Genomic DNA, 15,013 nt, shown 5'->3' with positions numbered 1-15,013 from the left:
GTGCTGATAAGATCAATGTTGCATACAGAGTGTGAGCCATATATGTAATCTTTGCAATATCTAACATGACTTTTTTTTTTTTTTAGAATTTTTTATATTTATTAAATAGGTACTTTATGTTGGGTACTGAATAAGTTTTTTATTTTTATTTTTTTATTTTCTTTATCAAACTACTTTTTTTTATTATACTTTAAGTTTTAGGGTACATGTGCACAACATGCAGGTTAGTTACTTATGTATACATGTGCCACATTGGTGTTCTGCACCCATCAACTCGTCATTTAACATTGGGTATATCTCCTAATGCTATCCCTCCCCCCTCCCCCCACCCCACAACAGGCCCTGGTGTGTGATGTTCCCCTTCCTGTGTCCATGTGTTTTCATTGTTCACTTCCCACCTATGAGTGAGAACATAACATGACTTATTTATAGATGGTTTGATATAACGTATCAGCCTGAAGTGCCCGGTATACTGACTACAAAATACCTGAGCAAAGACCATCTTTGAAAAGAATCTTACAAATCCTGCCTGGGAGACACTAATAGGGTCACTGAAGAGTTGAGCATGGGAAGCTTTGAACACTGCACTTTCTCTCTCCAGAACTAATTGTTTAAGAGACATAGGCTTCCCTTTGTAGCCTGTGAGACAGGACACAGGTGGTTGTTAAGATCCCATTCCCTCTTGAGTATCACTGCCTCATTGCAATTATCTTCACAGATACCACACTGTTGTCTACCTACAGCAGAGAGGAGATCAACAGGCTGGCCATTTTATTTATTATCTACCATCACGTGATAGTGGATTCAACTAACAAGGGTATAATTGACAGGCAATTACGGAATGCCAGGCAATGGAGAGAATGTAAAAGAGTAAGCCACAGAATCCCTGACCTCACATAGCTGGAAAGACATGATCTCCACTGCCACTGCTTTACTTCAGGCATCCTCACCACCGCTCACATGGTTTATTGCAACAGACTCTTAACTGGTATGCCCTTCCTGCAGTCCTGTCCCCCTTTGGCCAATTCCCCAGATCACAGCAAGAGTTAGCTTTTTAAAATACAAAATTGATCAAGTCTGTCTTCTGCTTGGGCTTTCATGGGCTGATCCCTGCTCACCACTGCTCACCACTTCAGCCTTATCTTTCACTACATCTCCTCAATTTATGGTCCTGTCATACTGACCTGTCTGCAGTGCCCTGAATATTCCCGTCTTAAAAAATGTTGGGAGCCTCTTCTTATTGGAGAGTATTCTTTTTCATTATGTGTTATGCAAATGATTTTAAAGAAAGGACACTAAGATTGTATGTGTTCCAGGTTGGCTGATGCATATAGTGCATTTATTCTCTTCATTGATTTTTGTCCTACTTTATTTTTTTATGTTGTTTCCACATCCAAGTCAAGGTCATTAGGTAGAGAAAGCAACTCTCCATACAAACACCTACTGTTAAGCTAGTGCTTAAAAGCTTATTCCATTATTTGTCGTAAAATAACTTGCTCCCATATTTCATCAAGGACTCAGGGGAGAGAACTTCCATTCTGTCCAGGTGTTCGGAAACTTTTATTTTTTGATAAAGTGTCACTACAATATCTTTTCCAAGGTACAGTCTTATTGTAATCACATGCTCAGGAATCATGTTGTAATTATAAAATAAGACAAGTGTATGGATGGAACGATGCTCTAATTAGTCGTAAACCTGTGTTCAAAAATTAGGCAAAACACCAAAATAGAATTCTAGGGGTAAAGTTTATATATTTAAACATTTTCAGCCTGGTGTGGTGGCTCACACCTGTAATGCCAGCACTTTGGGAAGTCGAGGAGGATGGATCACTTGAGGTCAGAAGTTTGAGACCAGCCTGGCTGCATGGTGAAACCCTGTCTCTACTAAAAATACAAAATTAGCCAGGCATGGTGGCAGGTGCCTGTAATCCCAGTTACTCAGGAGGCTGAGGCAGGATAATGGCTTGAACCCAGGAGGTGGAGGTTGCAGTGAGCCAAGATCGTGCCACTGCACTCCCACCTGGGTGAGAGAGTGAGACTCCATCTCAAAAAAAAGAAAAAAAAATTATTTAAAACTATTTTAGTTTAAATTTTGAATGGTTAATTCACACTTATGGTTTAAAAGTTCCAGAAGGGTATAATATGTGGAAGTATATACTATATTTTTTGTTTTTTACACAAATGAGAGCATATTATATATATATATGTTGTACTGAAATCAGCCTTTTTCTGATATCAAATATGGCTTGGAAATTTTTCCCTATTAGTACACATAGAGATTTTACATTCATTTCAATGACTTTAGAGTGTATGATATTTGGGTACATAGTGCAGTCTCCTGTTGCAGGACATTTAAGTTGTACCCAGTTTTTCGCTATCACAATCAATGCTCCATTAATATATTATACATATATATTACCACACATGTAAGAGTATTTCTCTTCATTAAATTCCCAGAATTGAAATTGCTGAGTCAAATGGTATATAAATTTGCGATAGATTTTGCAAAGTTGCCTTCATAGGCCTGGTTTCTCACATTCCTGCCAACACAGTACATTATCAGTTGTTTTACCAATTCAATGCTGTAATTCCTTTGCCAATCCAATAGATGAAATGGGTATTTTCCAGTAGTTTTAATTTACATTTCTCTTATAAGTAAGGTTGAACATCTTTTCAAATGTTGTTAGAGACATTTACATTGCCTTTTCTGTGACTAGTCTGTTCTTATCTTTGCCTGTTTTTCCATTGAATTGTTGGTCTTTTATTGATTAATGAGAGCTTTCTATATAACAAAGAAATTCTCTTTGATACAAGCTGTAAATCAAATATTTTTTCCTATCTCATTATTTTTATTTTGACTTCACTTTTGGCACTTTTTGTTATGCAGAATTTATTATTACCATTATTAGTCAGACATCAGTGTTTTGTTTTATGGCTTCTGATGTGGATTAAAATTAGAGAGGCCTTCCCACTCTTAGATTATACAAAATTTCTTTCAAATTTTCTTCTAGTACTTTTTTCCCCCAGCTTTTCTTATTTAAATATTTAACCCATCTGAAATTCATCCTAAAGTGAGCTACTTTACTTTTTTGTGGATGGCTGTTCATAGCAGTCAGGGTCTAGTCAGGAAAACAGAAAGTGCGCTAAATATTTCAAACAGAAAGGAGTTAATAGGGATTTGGTCACACAGATGTTAGAAGCCTAAAAGAGTAAAAAGAGAATGCTGAAGTAACCAGAGATGGTAACTGCAAGAAGCAGCTATCACCTCTAGGGCTGAGGAAACAAAGGGAAGACATAAGATGACTAGTGCATAGGACTACAGAGGAGGAATCCCTCTGCAGAGGGCTTACTGCCCAGCCTCTGCTAGTACCTCTAAGGGAGCTTGATGAGGCTAGTTGTGGCAGGCCTGAAGAACCAAGAGCTGCAGCTAACTGCTACTACTGGAGCAACATTGTCAGAAACAGGACAAAGTAGAAAGGAAATCTTTCTCCCCATCTCACCTTTTAACATTCCTCTACTGACTCCAATTAGCAGAACCCAACAGAAAGCAGCTAGTACAGGAGCCTGGGAAATGTAATTTGCAGAATCTCAGGCTTAGTATCACAGAGTAGAATAGATATAAATGGTTTTATAACTGAGAGGTAATGAGTAAACAACCATTAATTGAACAAGCTATTTTACCCTATGATATGAAATGTCACTTTTATCCTATAATATTTGAATCTACTTCTGGGTTTTCTAGGTTACTCCAAAGATTTATCCACCTATTCCGTGCTCTAGTGTTCCATGCTCTGGTACCATATTGTTTTAATTACTGTTGTAGCATAATATGTTTTTATATATGGAAAGGCCATTCCTTTCTCATTATGCTTTTTCTAAATTTTCCCAAATATTCTTTTTTACTTTTTAAAAACTTGGCTTTTTACTTAAAAGATCTTTCAAGGAATTTTAAAAATAAGAGTCAATTTTAGGAAAATGATATTTGTTTTCTTTTGGATATTTTTTCATTATTTATGATGATCTGAATCTTCCTATATTAGGTACTTAATAAATATATGTGAATAACTTTATTAACATTTAGAAATGTCATTATGTCTTTTAAAAAAATTCCATCTCTATGTACTTAAAAACAGTTTTAGTTTTATTATATTGACAGTGATTGGGTTAAACAGAGAAAGTGGAGGAATCCTTTCCTTCGTCAGCAGTTCTTTATTTACTTCCCTGTTTCTGAGTCAATGTGAACCTCTAGAAAGAAAGAGGGACCAAACTAGGTAGCTTTGTGTAATCCAGACAAGAGATAATGGTGACTTGGATTAGGGCAGTGTATTAGTCTGTTTTCATGCTGCTGATAAAGACATACCTGAGACTGGACAATTTACAGAAGAAAGAAGTTTAATTGAACTCATAGTTCCACGTGGCTGGAGAGGCCTCATGATCACGGCGGAAAGCAAGGAGGAACAAGTCACATCTTACATGGATGGCACCAGGCAAAGAGAGAGCTTGTGCAGAGAATCTCGTGTTTTTAAAACCATCAGTCTCGTGAGACCCATTCACTATCATGAGAACAGCATGGAAAAGACCTGCCCCCATGATTCAACCATCTTTCACTGGGTCCCTCCCACAACACATGGGAATTATGGGAGCTACAATACGAAATTTGGGTGGGGGCACAGAGCAAAACCATATCAGGCAATAACAGTGCTGGTGGGGGGAAAGTGCTAAGATTTTGTATAAATTGTGTAGAAGAGCTCGTTGTATTTGATGGCAGATTGAATGTGGGATATGTGAGAAAGAGATTTGCTAAGCCTGACTCCAGGGTTGTTTGCCTGAGCAAATGGGAAATGGGTTGTCATTTACTGAGATGGAGAAGACTACAGGTGGAGAGTAGACAAGAGGAAACCAGAAATATAGTTTTGCACAGGAAGTTTCAGATGCTTAGACAAGTGGAAACCAGAAATATAGTCCTGCACAGGAAGTTTCAGATTGGAATCTGAGACTTTGGCATTTGAATATGAGTCTAGAGTTCAGGGAAGAGGTCTGGGATGGAGTTATCAATTTGGAAGTCACATGTATATAGATGCTATTTAAAGTCCTTGAAATCCAGTAAAATCATGAAGAAAGCAAATTTAGATAGAAAAGATAAGAGGTCCAAGGACAAAGCCCTGGGTAATTCCAGCACTGAAAGACTGGGAGGATGAGGAGGACTCAGCAATGAAGAATGAGAATGAACAGTTTGAGAGGAAAGAGGAAAATCAGCAAGTAGGGCGTCTTGGAGTAAAAGTGGAAAATTTTTCAAGGCAGAGAGAAAGATCCAAAGTGTCAGATGCTGCTGATGGATCAAGAAAAGTGAGGAGTGAGAGTTGACCATTGAATTCAGCAATAGACAGATCATGATTTGCCTTCATAAAAGAGTTTCAGTGGAGTACTGGAAGCAGAAGCCTGGTAGGAGTGGGCTCAAAGAAATCCCAGTCACTTGGGAGGAGAGAATATTGGAGACAGTATGTATAGGCAATTCTTTCAATGAGTTGTATTGTATAGGAAAGGAAAGAAATGAAGTGGGATCTCCAGGGGAAGTAGAGTCAAGGGAGGATCTTATTCAGATGGAAGAAATAACAGTATGTTTGTATGCTAATGAGAATGAGCTAATATGAAGGGAAACATTAACAACAGGTAAAAGGCTGGAGCAATGTCCTAGCTAGTCAAAAGAGGATGGGATGTAGTGAATAAAGTAAGAAGTTTGTGTTAATTAGAAGCACAATCAGTTTACTTCTAGTAATAGGGGAGAAGGTCATATATACCAGCAAAGATGCAGTAGGTGTATGAAAGTGATAAGAGATTGTGGAAATTCTTCCCAAATTGTTTCAATTTTCTTGGTGAGTCAGGGAGCAATGGGGTAGATGTGTGATTTGATAAGGCAGGAGAAGTTATGAAATAGTATATGAGAGTGGACCAAAGGAATATAGTGTGATTTCTTGATAGAATTAACAGCCCAGTTAAAGTTAGTGACCATGAATTTGAAATGAGATCAGTTGGCATGAGTTTTTCTCTGGGGAGAGAGATTTAACCAAGGCTGTAATTTGACCAAGAGAGTACAATCATGTGAGAGAATGGGCATGACATTAAGGGTGTATGCAATTGAAATTTAAGCTGAATGAGAAGGAAAATGAGTGCATGGAAGGAGGAGGGTGAAGGCCAATCAGAAGATGACAAAAATCAATGGATTTTAATGTGCTGCCATCAAAGCACTGTTGAATTTTGAGCTCTAGAGGGAATAAGCTGGAAATATAGAAGATGATGTTGGAGAGTTGAAATTATAGATAGTTGTAATTTTTTATAATAATGGCAAAAACTAGGGTATGACCATACAAGTGAGGGTTGAGGTAGTGTGAAGGACAGAATCATGAGAGGAGAGAAGTTCAGGGAACTGGGAAGTCAGAACATCAGAAATATCGTCTAAGAGGATAAGGAAATCACGAGAAAATTGGCAAAAGTAGTATTAGAGAGAATAACAGCAATCCACAGGCAAAAATCTTCAAAGAAGGAAGGAAAATGAATGACCCAGGGGTATTGAATGGCCCATGACTATTGATATAGTTTGGATGTGTGTGCCTGCCCAAATCTTATGTTGAAATGTAATCCCCAGTGTTGGACATAGGGCGTGGTGAAAGGTGATTGGATCATGGAGATGGATTTCTCATGAATGGTTTAGCACCACTCCCCTTGGTACTGTCCTCATGATAGTGAGTTCTTGTGAGATCTGGTCATTTAAAAATGTGGGGTACCTCTCGCCTTGCTCTCTTGCTCCTGCTTTTGCCATGTGATATGCCTGCTCCCTCTTTGCCTTCTGCCGTGATTGGAAGCCTCCTGAGGCCTCCCCCGAAGCAGATGCCACCATGCTTCCTGTACAGCCTGTGGAACCCTGAGCCAATTAAACCTCTTTTCTTATAAATTACCCAGTCTCAGGTATTTCTTTACATTAATAGAAATGCAAGAATGGACTAGTACAGCTATTAACAGAAAGGATATAATTAATACTATCTGATGACATGAGAATAAAAATTAGTATATTTTAGGAAGCAGGGAGAGAGAATTATTTGGAAGCAGTGATGATGAGCAAGAAGGAAAATCTACCCCACATCCAGGCCCACTGGTACAAGGAGAGTGGGATAGAAACTATCTGCTTCTGAGTTGTTGGGCAAGTAATGTCCTCAGGAGAGAGCCAGTGTTCCTTTAGAGAAGTAGTTCTCAAACTTGACCGCAGATGCACAGACCATATCCCAGACTAATTAAATAACCACCTCTGGAGGTAGGAGCCATGGACCTGTATTTTGTTTGTTTGTTTTAAGCTTTGGATGATTCTGAAGTGCAGCCAAATTTGAGAATAACTACCTTAGAGCAAGGAGGTGAAGGGAACATTCTCAGAAGAGTTTGTGAACTGAGGAGAGTTTACTTGTGGTTGAATGTGAGTTTCAGAGAGCACAGTGGAAGAGTCTCAGGAGATGGGGATAGGTGAGATATAGGATTAGATGGCAAAATAGATAGACCGCTAGGCAGACTAGTAAAGAAGAAAAGAGAGAAGAATCAAATAGACACAATAAAAATGATAAAGGGGAGATCACCACTTATCCCACAGAAATACAAACTACCATCAGAGAATACTATAAATGCTTCTATGCAAATAAACTAGAAAATCTAGAAGAAATTGATAAATTCCTGGACACATACACCCTCCTAATACTAAACCAGGAAGAAATTGAATCCCTGAATAGACCAATAGCAAGTTCTGAAATTGAGGCAGTAATTAATAGCCTACCAACAAAAAAAAGCCCAGAAACAGATGGGATTCACAACTGAATTCTACCAGATGTACAAAGAAGAGCTGGTACCATTCCTTCTGAAACCATTCCAATCAATAGAAAAAGAGGGACTCCTTCATAACTCATTTTATGAGGCCATCATCATTCTGATAACAAAACCTGGCAGAGACACAACAGAAAAAGAACATTTCAGGCCAATATCCCTGATGACAATTGATGCAAAAATACTCAATAAAATACTGGCAAACTGAATCCAGTAGCACATCAAAATGCTTATCCACCACAATCAAGTCGGCTTCATCCCTGGGATGCAAGGCTGGTTCAACATATCCAAATCAATAAACGTAATCCATCACATAAACAGAACCAGTAACAAACACCACATGATTATCTCAATAGATGCAGAAAAGGCCTTCAATAAATTTCAACAGCCCTTCATGCTAAAAACTCTCAATAAACTAGGTATTGGTGGAACATATCTCAAAATAATAAGAGCTGTTTATGACAAACCCATAGCCAATATCATACTGAATGGGCAAAAGCTGGAAGCATTCCCTTTGAAAACCGGCACAAGACAAGGATGCCCTCTCTCACCACTGCTATTCAACATAGTATTGGAAGTTCTAGCCAGGGCAATCAGGCAAGAGAAAGAAATAAAGAGTATTCAAATAGGAAGAGAGGAAGCAAATTATCTCTGCAGATGACATGATTGTATATTTAGAAAACCCCTTCATTTCCGCCCAAAACTCCTTAAGCTGATAAGCAGCTTCGGTAAAGACTAAGGATACAAAATCAATGTGCAAAAATCACAAGCATTCCTATACACCAACAATAGACAGAGAGCTAAATAATGAGCAAAATCCCATTCACAATTGCTACAAAGAGAACAAAATACCTAGGAATACATCTTACAAGAAATGTGAAGGACCTCTTCCAGGAGACCTACAAACCACTGCTCAAGGAAATAAGAGAGGACACAAACAAATGGAAAAACATTCCATGCTCGTGGATAGGAAGAATCAATATCATGAAAATGGCCATACTACCAAAGTAATTTATAGATTCAATGCTATTCCCATCAAACTACCATTGACTTTCTTCACAGACTTAAAAAAAACTATTTTAAATTCCATGTGGAACCAAAAAAGAGCCCGTATAGCCAAGAAAATCCTAAGCAAAAAGAACAAAGCTGGAGGCATCACGCTATCTGACTTCAAACTATACTATAAGCCTATAGGAACCAAAACAGCATGGTACTGGTACCAAAAAAGATATATAGACAATGGAACAGAACAGAGGTCTCAGAAATAACACCACACATCTACAACCACCTGATCTTTGACAAACCTGATAAAAACAAGCAATGGGGAAAGGATTTCCTATTTAATAAATGGTGTTGGGAAAACGGGCTAGCCATATGCAGAAAACTGAAACTGGACCCCTTCCTTACACCTTATACAAAAATTAACTCAAGATGGGTTAAAGATTTAAACATAAGACCTAAAACCATAAAAACCCTAGAATAAAACCTAAGCAATACCATTCAGGACATAGGCATGGGCAAAGACTTCATGACTAAAACACCAAAAGCAATGGCAACAAAGCCAAAATTGACAAGTGGGATCTAATTAAACTAAAGAGCTTATGCACAGCAAAAGAAACTATCCTCAGAGTGAACAGGCAACCTACAGAATGGGAGAAAATTTTTGCAATCTATCCATCTCACAAAGGGCTAATATCCAGAATCTATCCAAGGAACTTAAACAAATGTGTAAGAAAAAACAAACAACCCCATCAAAAAGTGGGCAAAGGATATGAACTTTTCAAAAGAAGACATTTATGCAGCAAACACATGAAAAAAAGCTCATCATCACTGGTCATTAGAGGAATGTAAATCAAAACCACAATGAGATACCATCTCACGCCAATTAGAATGGTGATCATTAAAAAGTCAGGAAACAACAGATGCTGGAGAGGATGTGGAGAAACAGGAACGCTCTTACACTGTTGGTGGGAGTGTAAATTAGTTCAACCATTTTGGGAGACAGTGTGGCGATTCCTCAAGAATCTAGAACTAGAAATACCATTTGACCCAGCCATCCCATTACTGGGTGTATACCCAAAGGATTATAAATCATTCTACTATAAAGACATATGCACACATATGTTTATTGCAGCACTATTCACAATAGCAAAAAATGGAACCAAAAAAATAGCAAACTTGGAACCAACCCAAATGCCCATCAAAGTTAGACTGGAAAAAGAAAGTGTGGCACATATACACCATGGAATACTATGCAGCCATAAAAAAGAATGGATTCATGTCCTTTACAGGGACATGGATGAAGCTGGAAACTATCACTCTCAGCAAACTAACACAGGAACAGAAAACCAAACACCACATGTTCTCACTCATAAGTGGGAGTTGAACAATGAGAACATATGGGCACAGGGAGGGGAACATCACACACCGGGGCCTGTCGGTGGGTGGGGGGCAAGCGGAGGATAGCATTAGGCAAAATACCTAATGTAGATGATGGGTTGATGGGTGCAGGAAACCACCACGGCACATGTATACCTATGTAACAAACCTGCACATTCTGCACATGGATCTCAGAACTTAAAGTATAATAAAAAAGAAAAGATGATGGCAGAACCAAATACAGATTTGAGTTTGGAGGGTGAGAGAGATGAATTTCCTCTGTGTTTTACTGGTAGTTCTGAAAGTACCAAGTGCCTCCACTTTAGCAGCTGCAAAATCAGAGTTACATAATTGTTTTCTTCGTTTGTGGCTTTGGTGAATCCTTAGGAGGCGTGGCTAGGAAAAGCAACGCCCAGACACCTCAGGAAGAGATGCTTCAAATGGTTTTGCTGTGATTAAGTCATCTTGAGATGTAAGTCTTGAGAACTCATCCCCCTGAATGTGACACTATCTCCAAAACAGCTACTAAGACTTCAGCTGGAACTGATGTGCCTGTATTGCTGCAGCTCCATGGTATCTTGCTAAGCTGGCTGTCCGGATTAAGCATGTGAAGAGTGGCTGTAGAAAAAAGGCTTCAGACTGCGTGCTTACTGGCCTTGGAGGTCATGAAGAAATGTGAAAGAAGACTCTAGGGATATTCCCATAATATTATTTAACAAGACTGGCCACTGTTGAACATGAAGTGAGTTCAGCGCTGAGAAATCTGGCGATGCTGGTTAACTGATCTCATCCACCTGCCTCTTCTATTTAGTCATCTTCACCATGCTTTCATCTGACCACTTGCTTGGAGATGATGAAGCACGATTATGACAGCTCAGAGAAGGTTCCTGACCACAAAAACTCAGTAGAGGTCAATGCATATCATTGTCTGAAACAATAATTTTTGGCAGCTTGGTAACTACAAATAAGCAGTAGAAGTTTGAAACAAGCTAGGGAGAACTTGAACCATTTTATTGACTCTATCATAATCCAGAAAGTTCTTTCCCTGAAACTTTCCAGCTATTAATATAAATCTTGGCCAGTGGTTCTTGGTCATTTATTTGGAAAAAGTAGATACATTGGAAACATTATACAAGCTAGTAAGGCAAAGATTTCCCAATGCCACAATCAATGTTATGCTGCCAGATAAAGCTCAGGGTTAGCCTATCATGAAAAAAAAAATCCTAAGGGGCTACAAGTAATGGTACCATGATACGTAACATGCTTAACCAGAGTGCTCCTCACTTTGAGTGAAGATTGGTTATTGGAAGTAGTTAATCAGCTTATAACAAAATTAAGTTTTTCCAACATCTTCCCTCAAGATTATCAAACTTACCAACCAGTTCCTGGTTGACTTCACAATCTGCATATGGAAAGAAGGCATGATATAAATAATACTATATATATACTTATCTGAAAATTAAGGAAAATATTGCATTACATGATAAAGGAGTAAGAGAAAAATACATTGCATCAGATATTTTAAGTTCAGTAAACACATTCCTATTGCTAATTGACAAGTGATGTATTTGAATACACAGTCAAATATCAGTGAAACATCAATTACCAGTTTTTAGGGCATTGATTTTACGGTCATAAGCTGCTATTGACAAGCTGCTATTGATATGTATGCCAGCACTCTTTCAGGTGCACCCAATAGCATTCAAATGCTTCTTAAAATATTAATTTTGCCAAAAATTGCTCATTTCATGTTTTAAAAATTAATTAGCATATGAATTAATTCCTATGTGAGATTACTGCAATGTATTTACTAGTTATTTAGCACAATGGAGAGATCTCTGGTCTGAGAATCAGGAGACTGGGATTCTAATGTGCAATCAAGAACCAATTAGTTGTATTCCTTCGGCAAATTATTGACTTCCTTGAACTTCTGTCTCTTTAGTTGTAAATTAAGAAATTAGGTTGGGCGTGGTGGCCCATTCTTGTAATCCCAGTACTTTGGGAGGCCGAGGTGGGCAGATTGCTTGAGGCCAGGAGTTCCAGACCAGCCTGAAAACATGGCAAAACCTTGTCTCTCAAAAAAAAAAAAAAAAAAAATAGCTGGGCATGGTGGTGCTCACTTGTAGTCCCAGCTACTCGGGAGGCTGAGGTGGGGGGATCAATTGAGCCTTGGAGGTTGAGGCTGCAGTGAGCCATGATTGTGCCACTGAACTCCAGCCTGGGCAACAGAACAAGACTCTGTCTCAAAAAAAAAAAAAAAGCAATTAAATTTTTTTTTTTATTCTAAATTATTCTGATTCTATAAATCAAATGGTCCGCTAAGGCTTGGAGCCAGTTAGATGGTCAAAAAACAGGAATTAAGATTAATCATTCCTGAAGAATTCCCAATGCTATTTCATGCTCTAGAACTTTCCTTTCACACTTCCTTCCAAAAGGTGGCTTGATGAACAATTAGCTGTAGGAGTAACCTTCCAAAATCTCTCTCCTACTAGATTATAAAGTCATTCAAACATAGGATTATGTCCTACTCGTATGAGATTCACCACAGCAACTAGCCACATACTTTGCACATAGCTGCTAAAGGAATAAGTTAGCAGATGGAATGAAGGATGGAAGAAGAGGGGGAGGAAGAGAGATAGATAACTAACTGTTCCATTTAGGATGTGCAGGTGCTAAAGGAAAGAGAAGAAGTAGCTAGGTCTGTCAACTTCCATCTAAAGAGGGGAGCAGGACAAATCAGAGATGTCTGGTAAAGGTTTGATTTAATTACTACAGACATAAATCACAGTGGAAATTGTTATTTCAAACAAAGTTAACAAAGTGGAATTCTAGTCTAACACAATTATTTGATCTTTTCCTTGGAATTTTTTTTGTATTAGAGTTTGATCTAAATTTTAGGTTATAGATTCAGGTAAAAAAAATTGAGAACACTGAAAAAGACTCAATTGAGAGATGGACATAAAAATAGAAGAGGCTTGATTAATTTATTGAAAATGAAATACAAGACATAACAGTTATGGTGAAATGAGTATTAGTGGCAATGAAATTTAATTCTCCTTGACCTTTCCATTCTATTGTTGAATAAAAAAATAAGGTGGTACATATTTGAGAGGTTCTATATGGATATATGTATATGGAGAATTTATAAAGCATAATATTAAGATTGCCACCTCTGAAGTTAGGTTGCCTGATTTCGCATTCTGACACCACTTATTAGTTAATGTGACTGAGCAAATGACTGAACTTTTCTGCACCTGCCTCAGAGCCCTCATTTACAAAATGGTGATAATAATAGTGTCTATCTGATAAGGTTATGTAAGGTTTAAATGAGATAATGTTTAAAAAGCACTTTGTCCATTACTTGTCTAAGTGCTTCATAATGTTGTTGGGTGGGAGAGATAATGCATGTGTTACTACTACATTTGTATATCTATAGAGAAAACAATTCTGAAATGATCCACTTCAAATTATTAATAGAATTAGCCTTGGTGAGTGGAATGTGGGAGGATGTAGCATATACGTTTCATTTTCTTTAACCACTTCTCTAATGTTGATTTTTTTATAACAAACATTTTTGCGTCATAATTTTGTCTTTAAATTTTGATAGTAGGTCTAAAGAGATAATTTACCACTGTAAATTCATTCAGAGAGAGCACAATTCAAACTCATTTATGCAGAAGTAAGGTAGTAGAAGAGACCATAAATAACAATTCCTTTTTTAGGGGGACAATATTTATATGCATATTCAAACCTATGGTCTCCATTAATCCTTTAGGTTACATAGGATTTTGCTATTTCCACCAGAGTTGAGAAAGTTGAGAGACTTCCCAGATCTTACCTTATTACTCACCTAGTGAAGAGCAGGGACAGAAATGACTCAAGTGCCCTGATTCCACAGAGCCCCTGCACTGCCTTATGACATCTACAGTGTCCATTCCCCACAGAGCTCCAATTTTAAAGAGACAAAGAACAGTGCATTTACATAATCTTGAAACCCAGCAGAATGGAGAGTAACAAGTCTTTTGGGGAACTGGCTAATTTGTTTTAGATCTATATGAAAACATAGGTGAAGCCTCTCAAAATATATGGTCACCATTCAGGTAATTTCTTATCTCCTGAAAGGTTTAAATATATTTTATGTTTTAGGCTTTTGTGGCTGATAAACTGAAGCCTTTCACCTTGTGGCTAATTTAACATGGTTAGCTTTGGTTGAGATCTCATTTTTCTGCCTGCAGATTCACAAGATCCCCCAAAGTCTATTCAGTAATTGTGATGCATTCCTGTAGCATTTAAGACTAAGCCCTAAAAGCTTTGCTTTGTATACTTGATCTGTAGCGACCTTTAGAGTTTGCTGCCCATTGAACCGAAGGTCTTCCTTGTGAAATCATAGAATAGTGCCCCAGTTCACTTTCTGTTACTTGATATCACTGAACAAAAATACCATTATCAGTGCCTGAGAAAGAAAGAGATATGGTACCCTGTCTCTTTAACAGTTTAAGAATAGCAAGCACAGTGGAGTTAATTCTTTTGGGGGCTGTGCCTTGAGAATTTTCTGGCCCAGAATCAAACTACAGATAATTAATTATGTCAGTGAAAAGCTCTGATGGCCTGTTCTCTTCAGAAAAAAGTGACATCATCCATAGAATTCTCTGGCAATAAAGCAGAACAAAGCTGTGAGTGCAGGAAATAGCAGACAGATGTCCGTGAGTGCATATTTTATCTACTTCAAAGTACATTGCAAGAAGTCATGCTCTAGGGCTGTCTCCCAGCAGCA

General features: G+C 38.0%; 1 protein-coding gene and 1 long non-coding RNA gene across 4 annotated transcripts in view; one reads left to right on the top strand and one right to left on the bottom strand.

Annotated features, from left to right (window-relative positions):
* Positions 1-14,113, bottom strand: part of LOC129039384 (uncharacterized) — a 73,954-nt gene extending 59,841 nt beyond the window's left edge. Inside the window, exons 1-2 of the long non-coding RNA XR_008503317.1 lie at positions 14,078-14,113; positions 11,615-11,641 (exon numbers count right to left, since the gene is read on the bottom strand). This is a non-coding gene — a long non-coding RNA (uncharacterized LOC129039384). The remainder of the gene's footprint in view (positions 1-11,614; positions 11,642-14,077) is intronic.
* The window catches only part of FILIP1 (filamin A interacting protein 1), a 239,185-nt gene that overhangs the window by 138,265 nt on the left and 85,907 nt on the right, over positions 1-15,013 (top strand). The gene's annotated exons all lie outside the window — the stretch shown is intronic.

Source organism: Pongo pygmaeus, chromosome 5 (genome assembly GCF_028885625.2).
Source record: "Pongo pygmaeus isolate AG05252 chromosome 5, NHGRI_mPonPyg2-v2.0_pri, whole genome shotgun sequence".
In the NCBI taxonomy this organism is placed as follows: domain Eukaryota; kingdom Metazoa; phylum Chordata; class Mammalia; order Primates; family Hominidae; genus Pongo; species Pongo pygmaeus.
The sequence above is the reverse complement of the archived record's forward strand: the minus strand, read 5'-3'. Positions and strand labels throughout refer to the sequence as shown.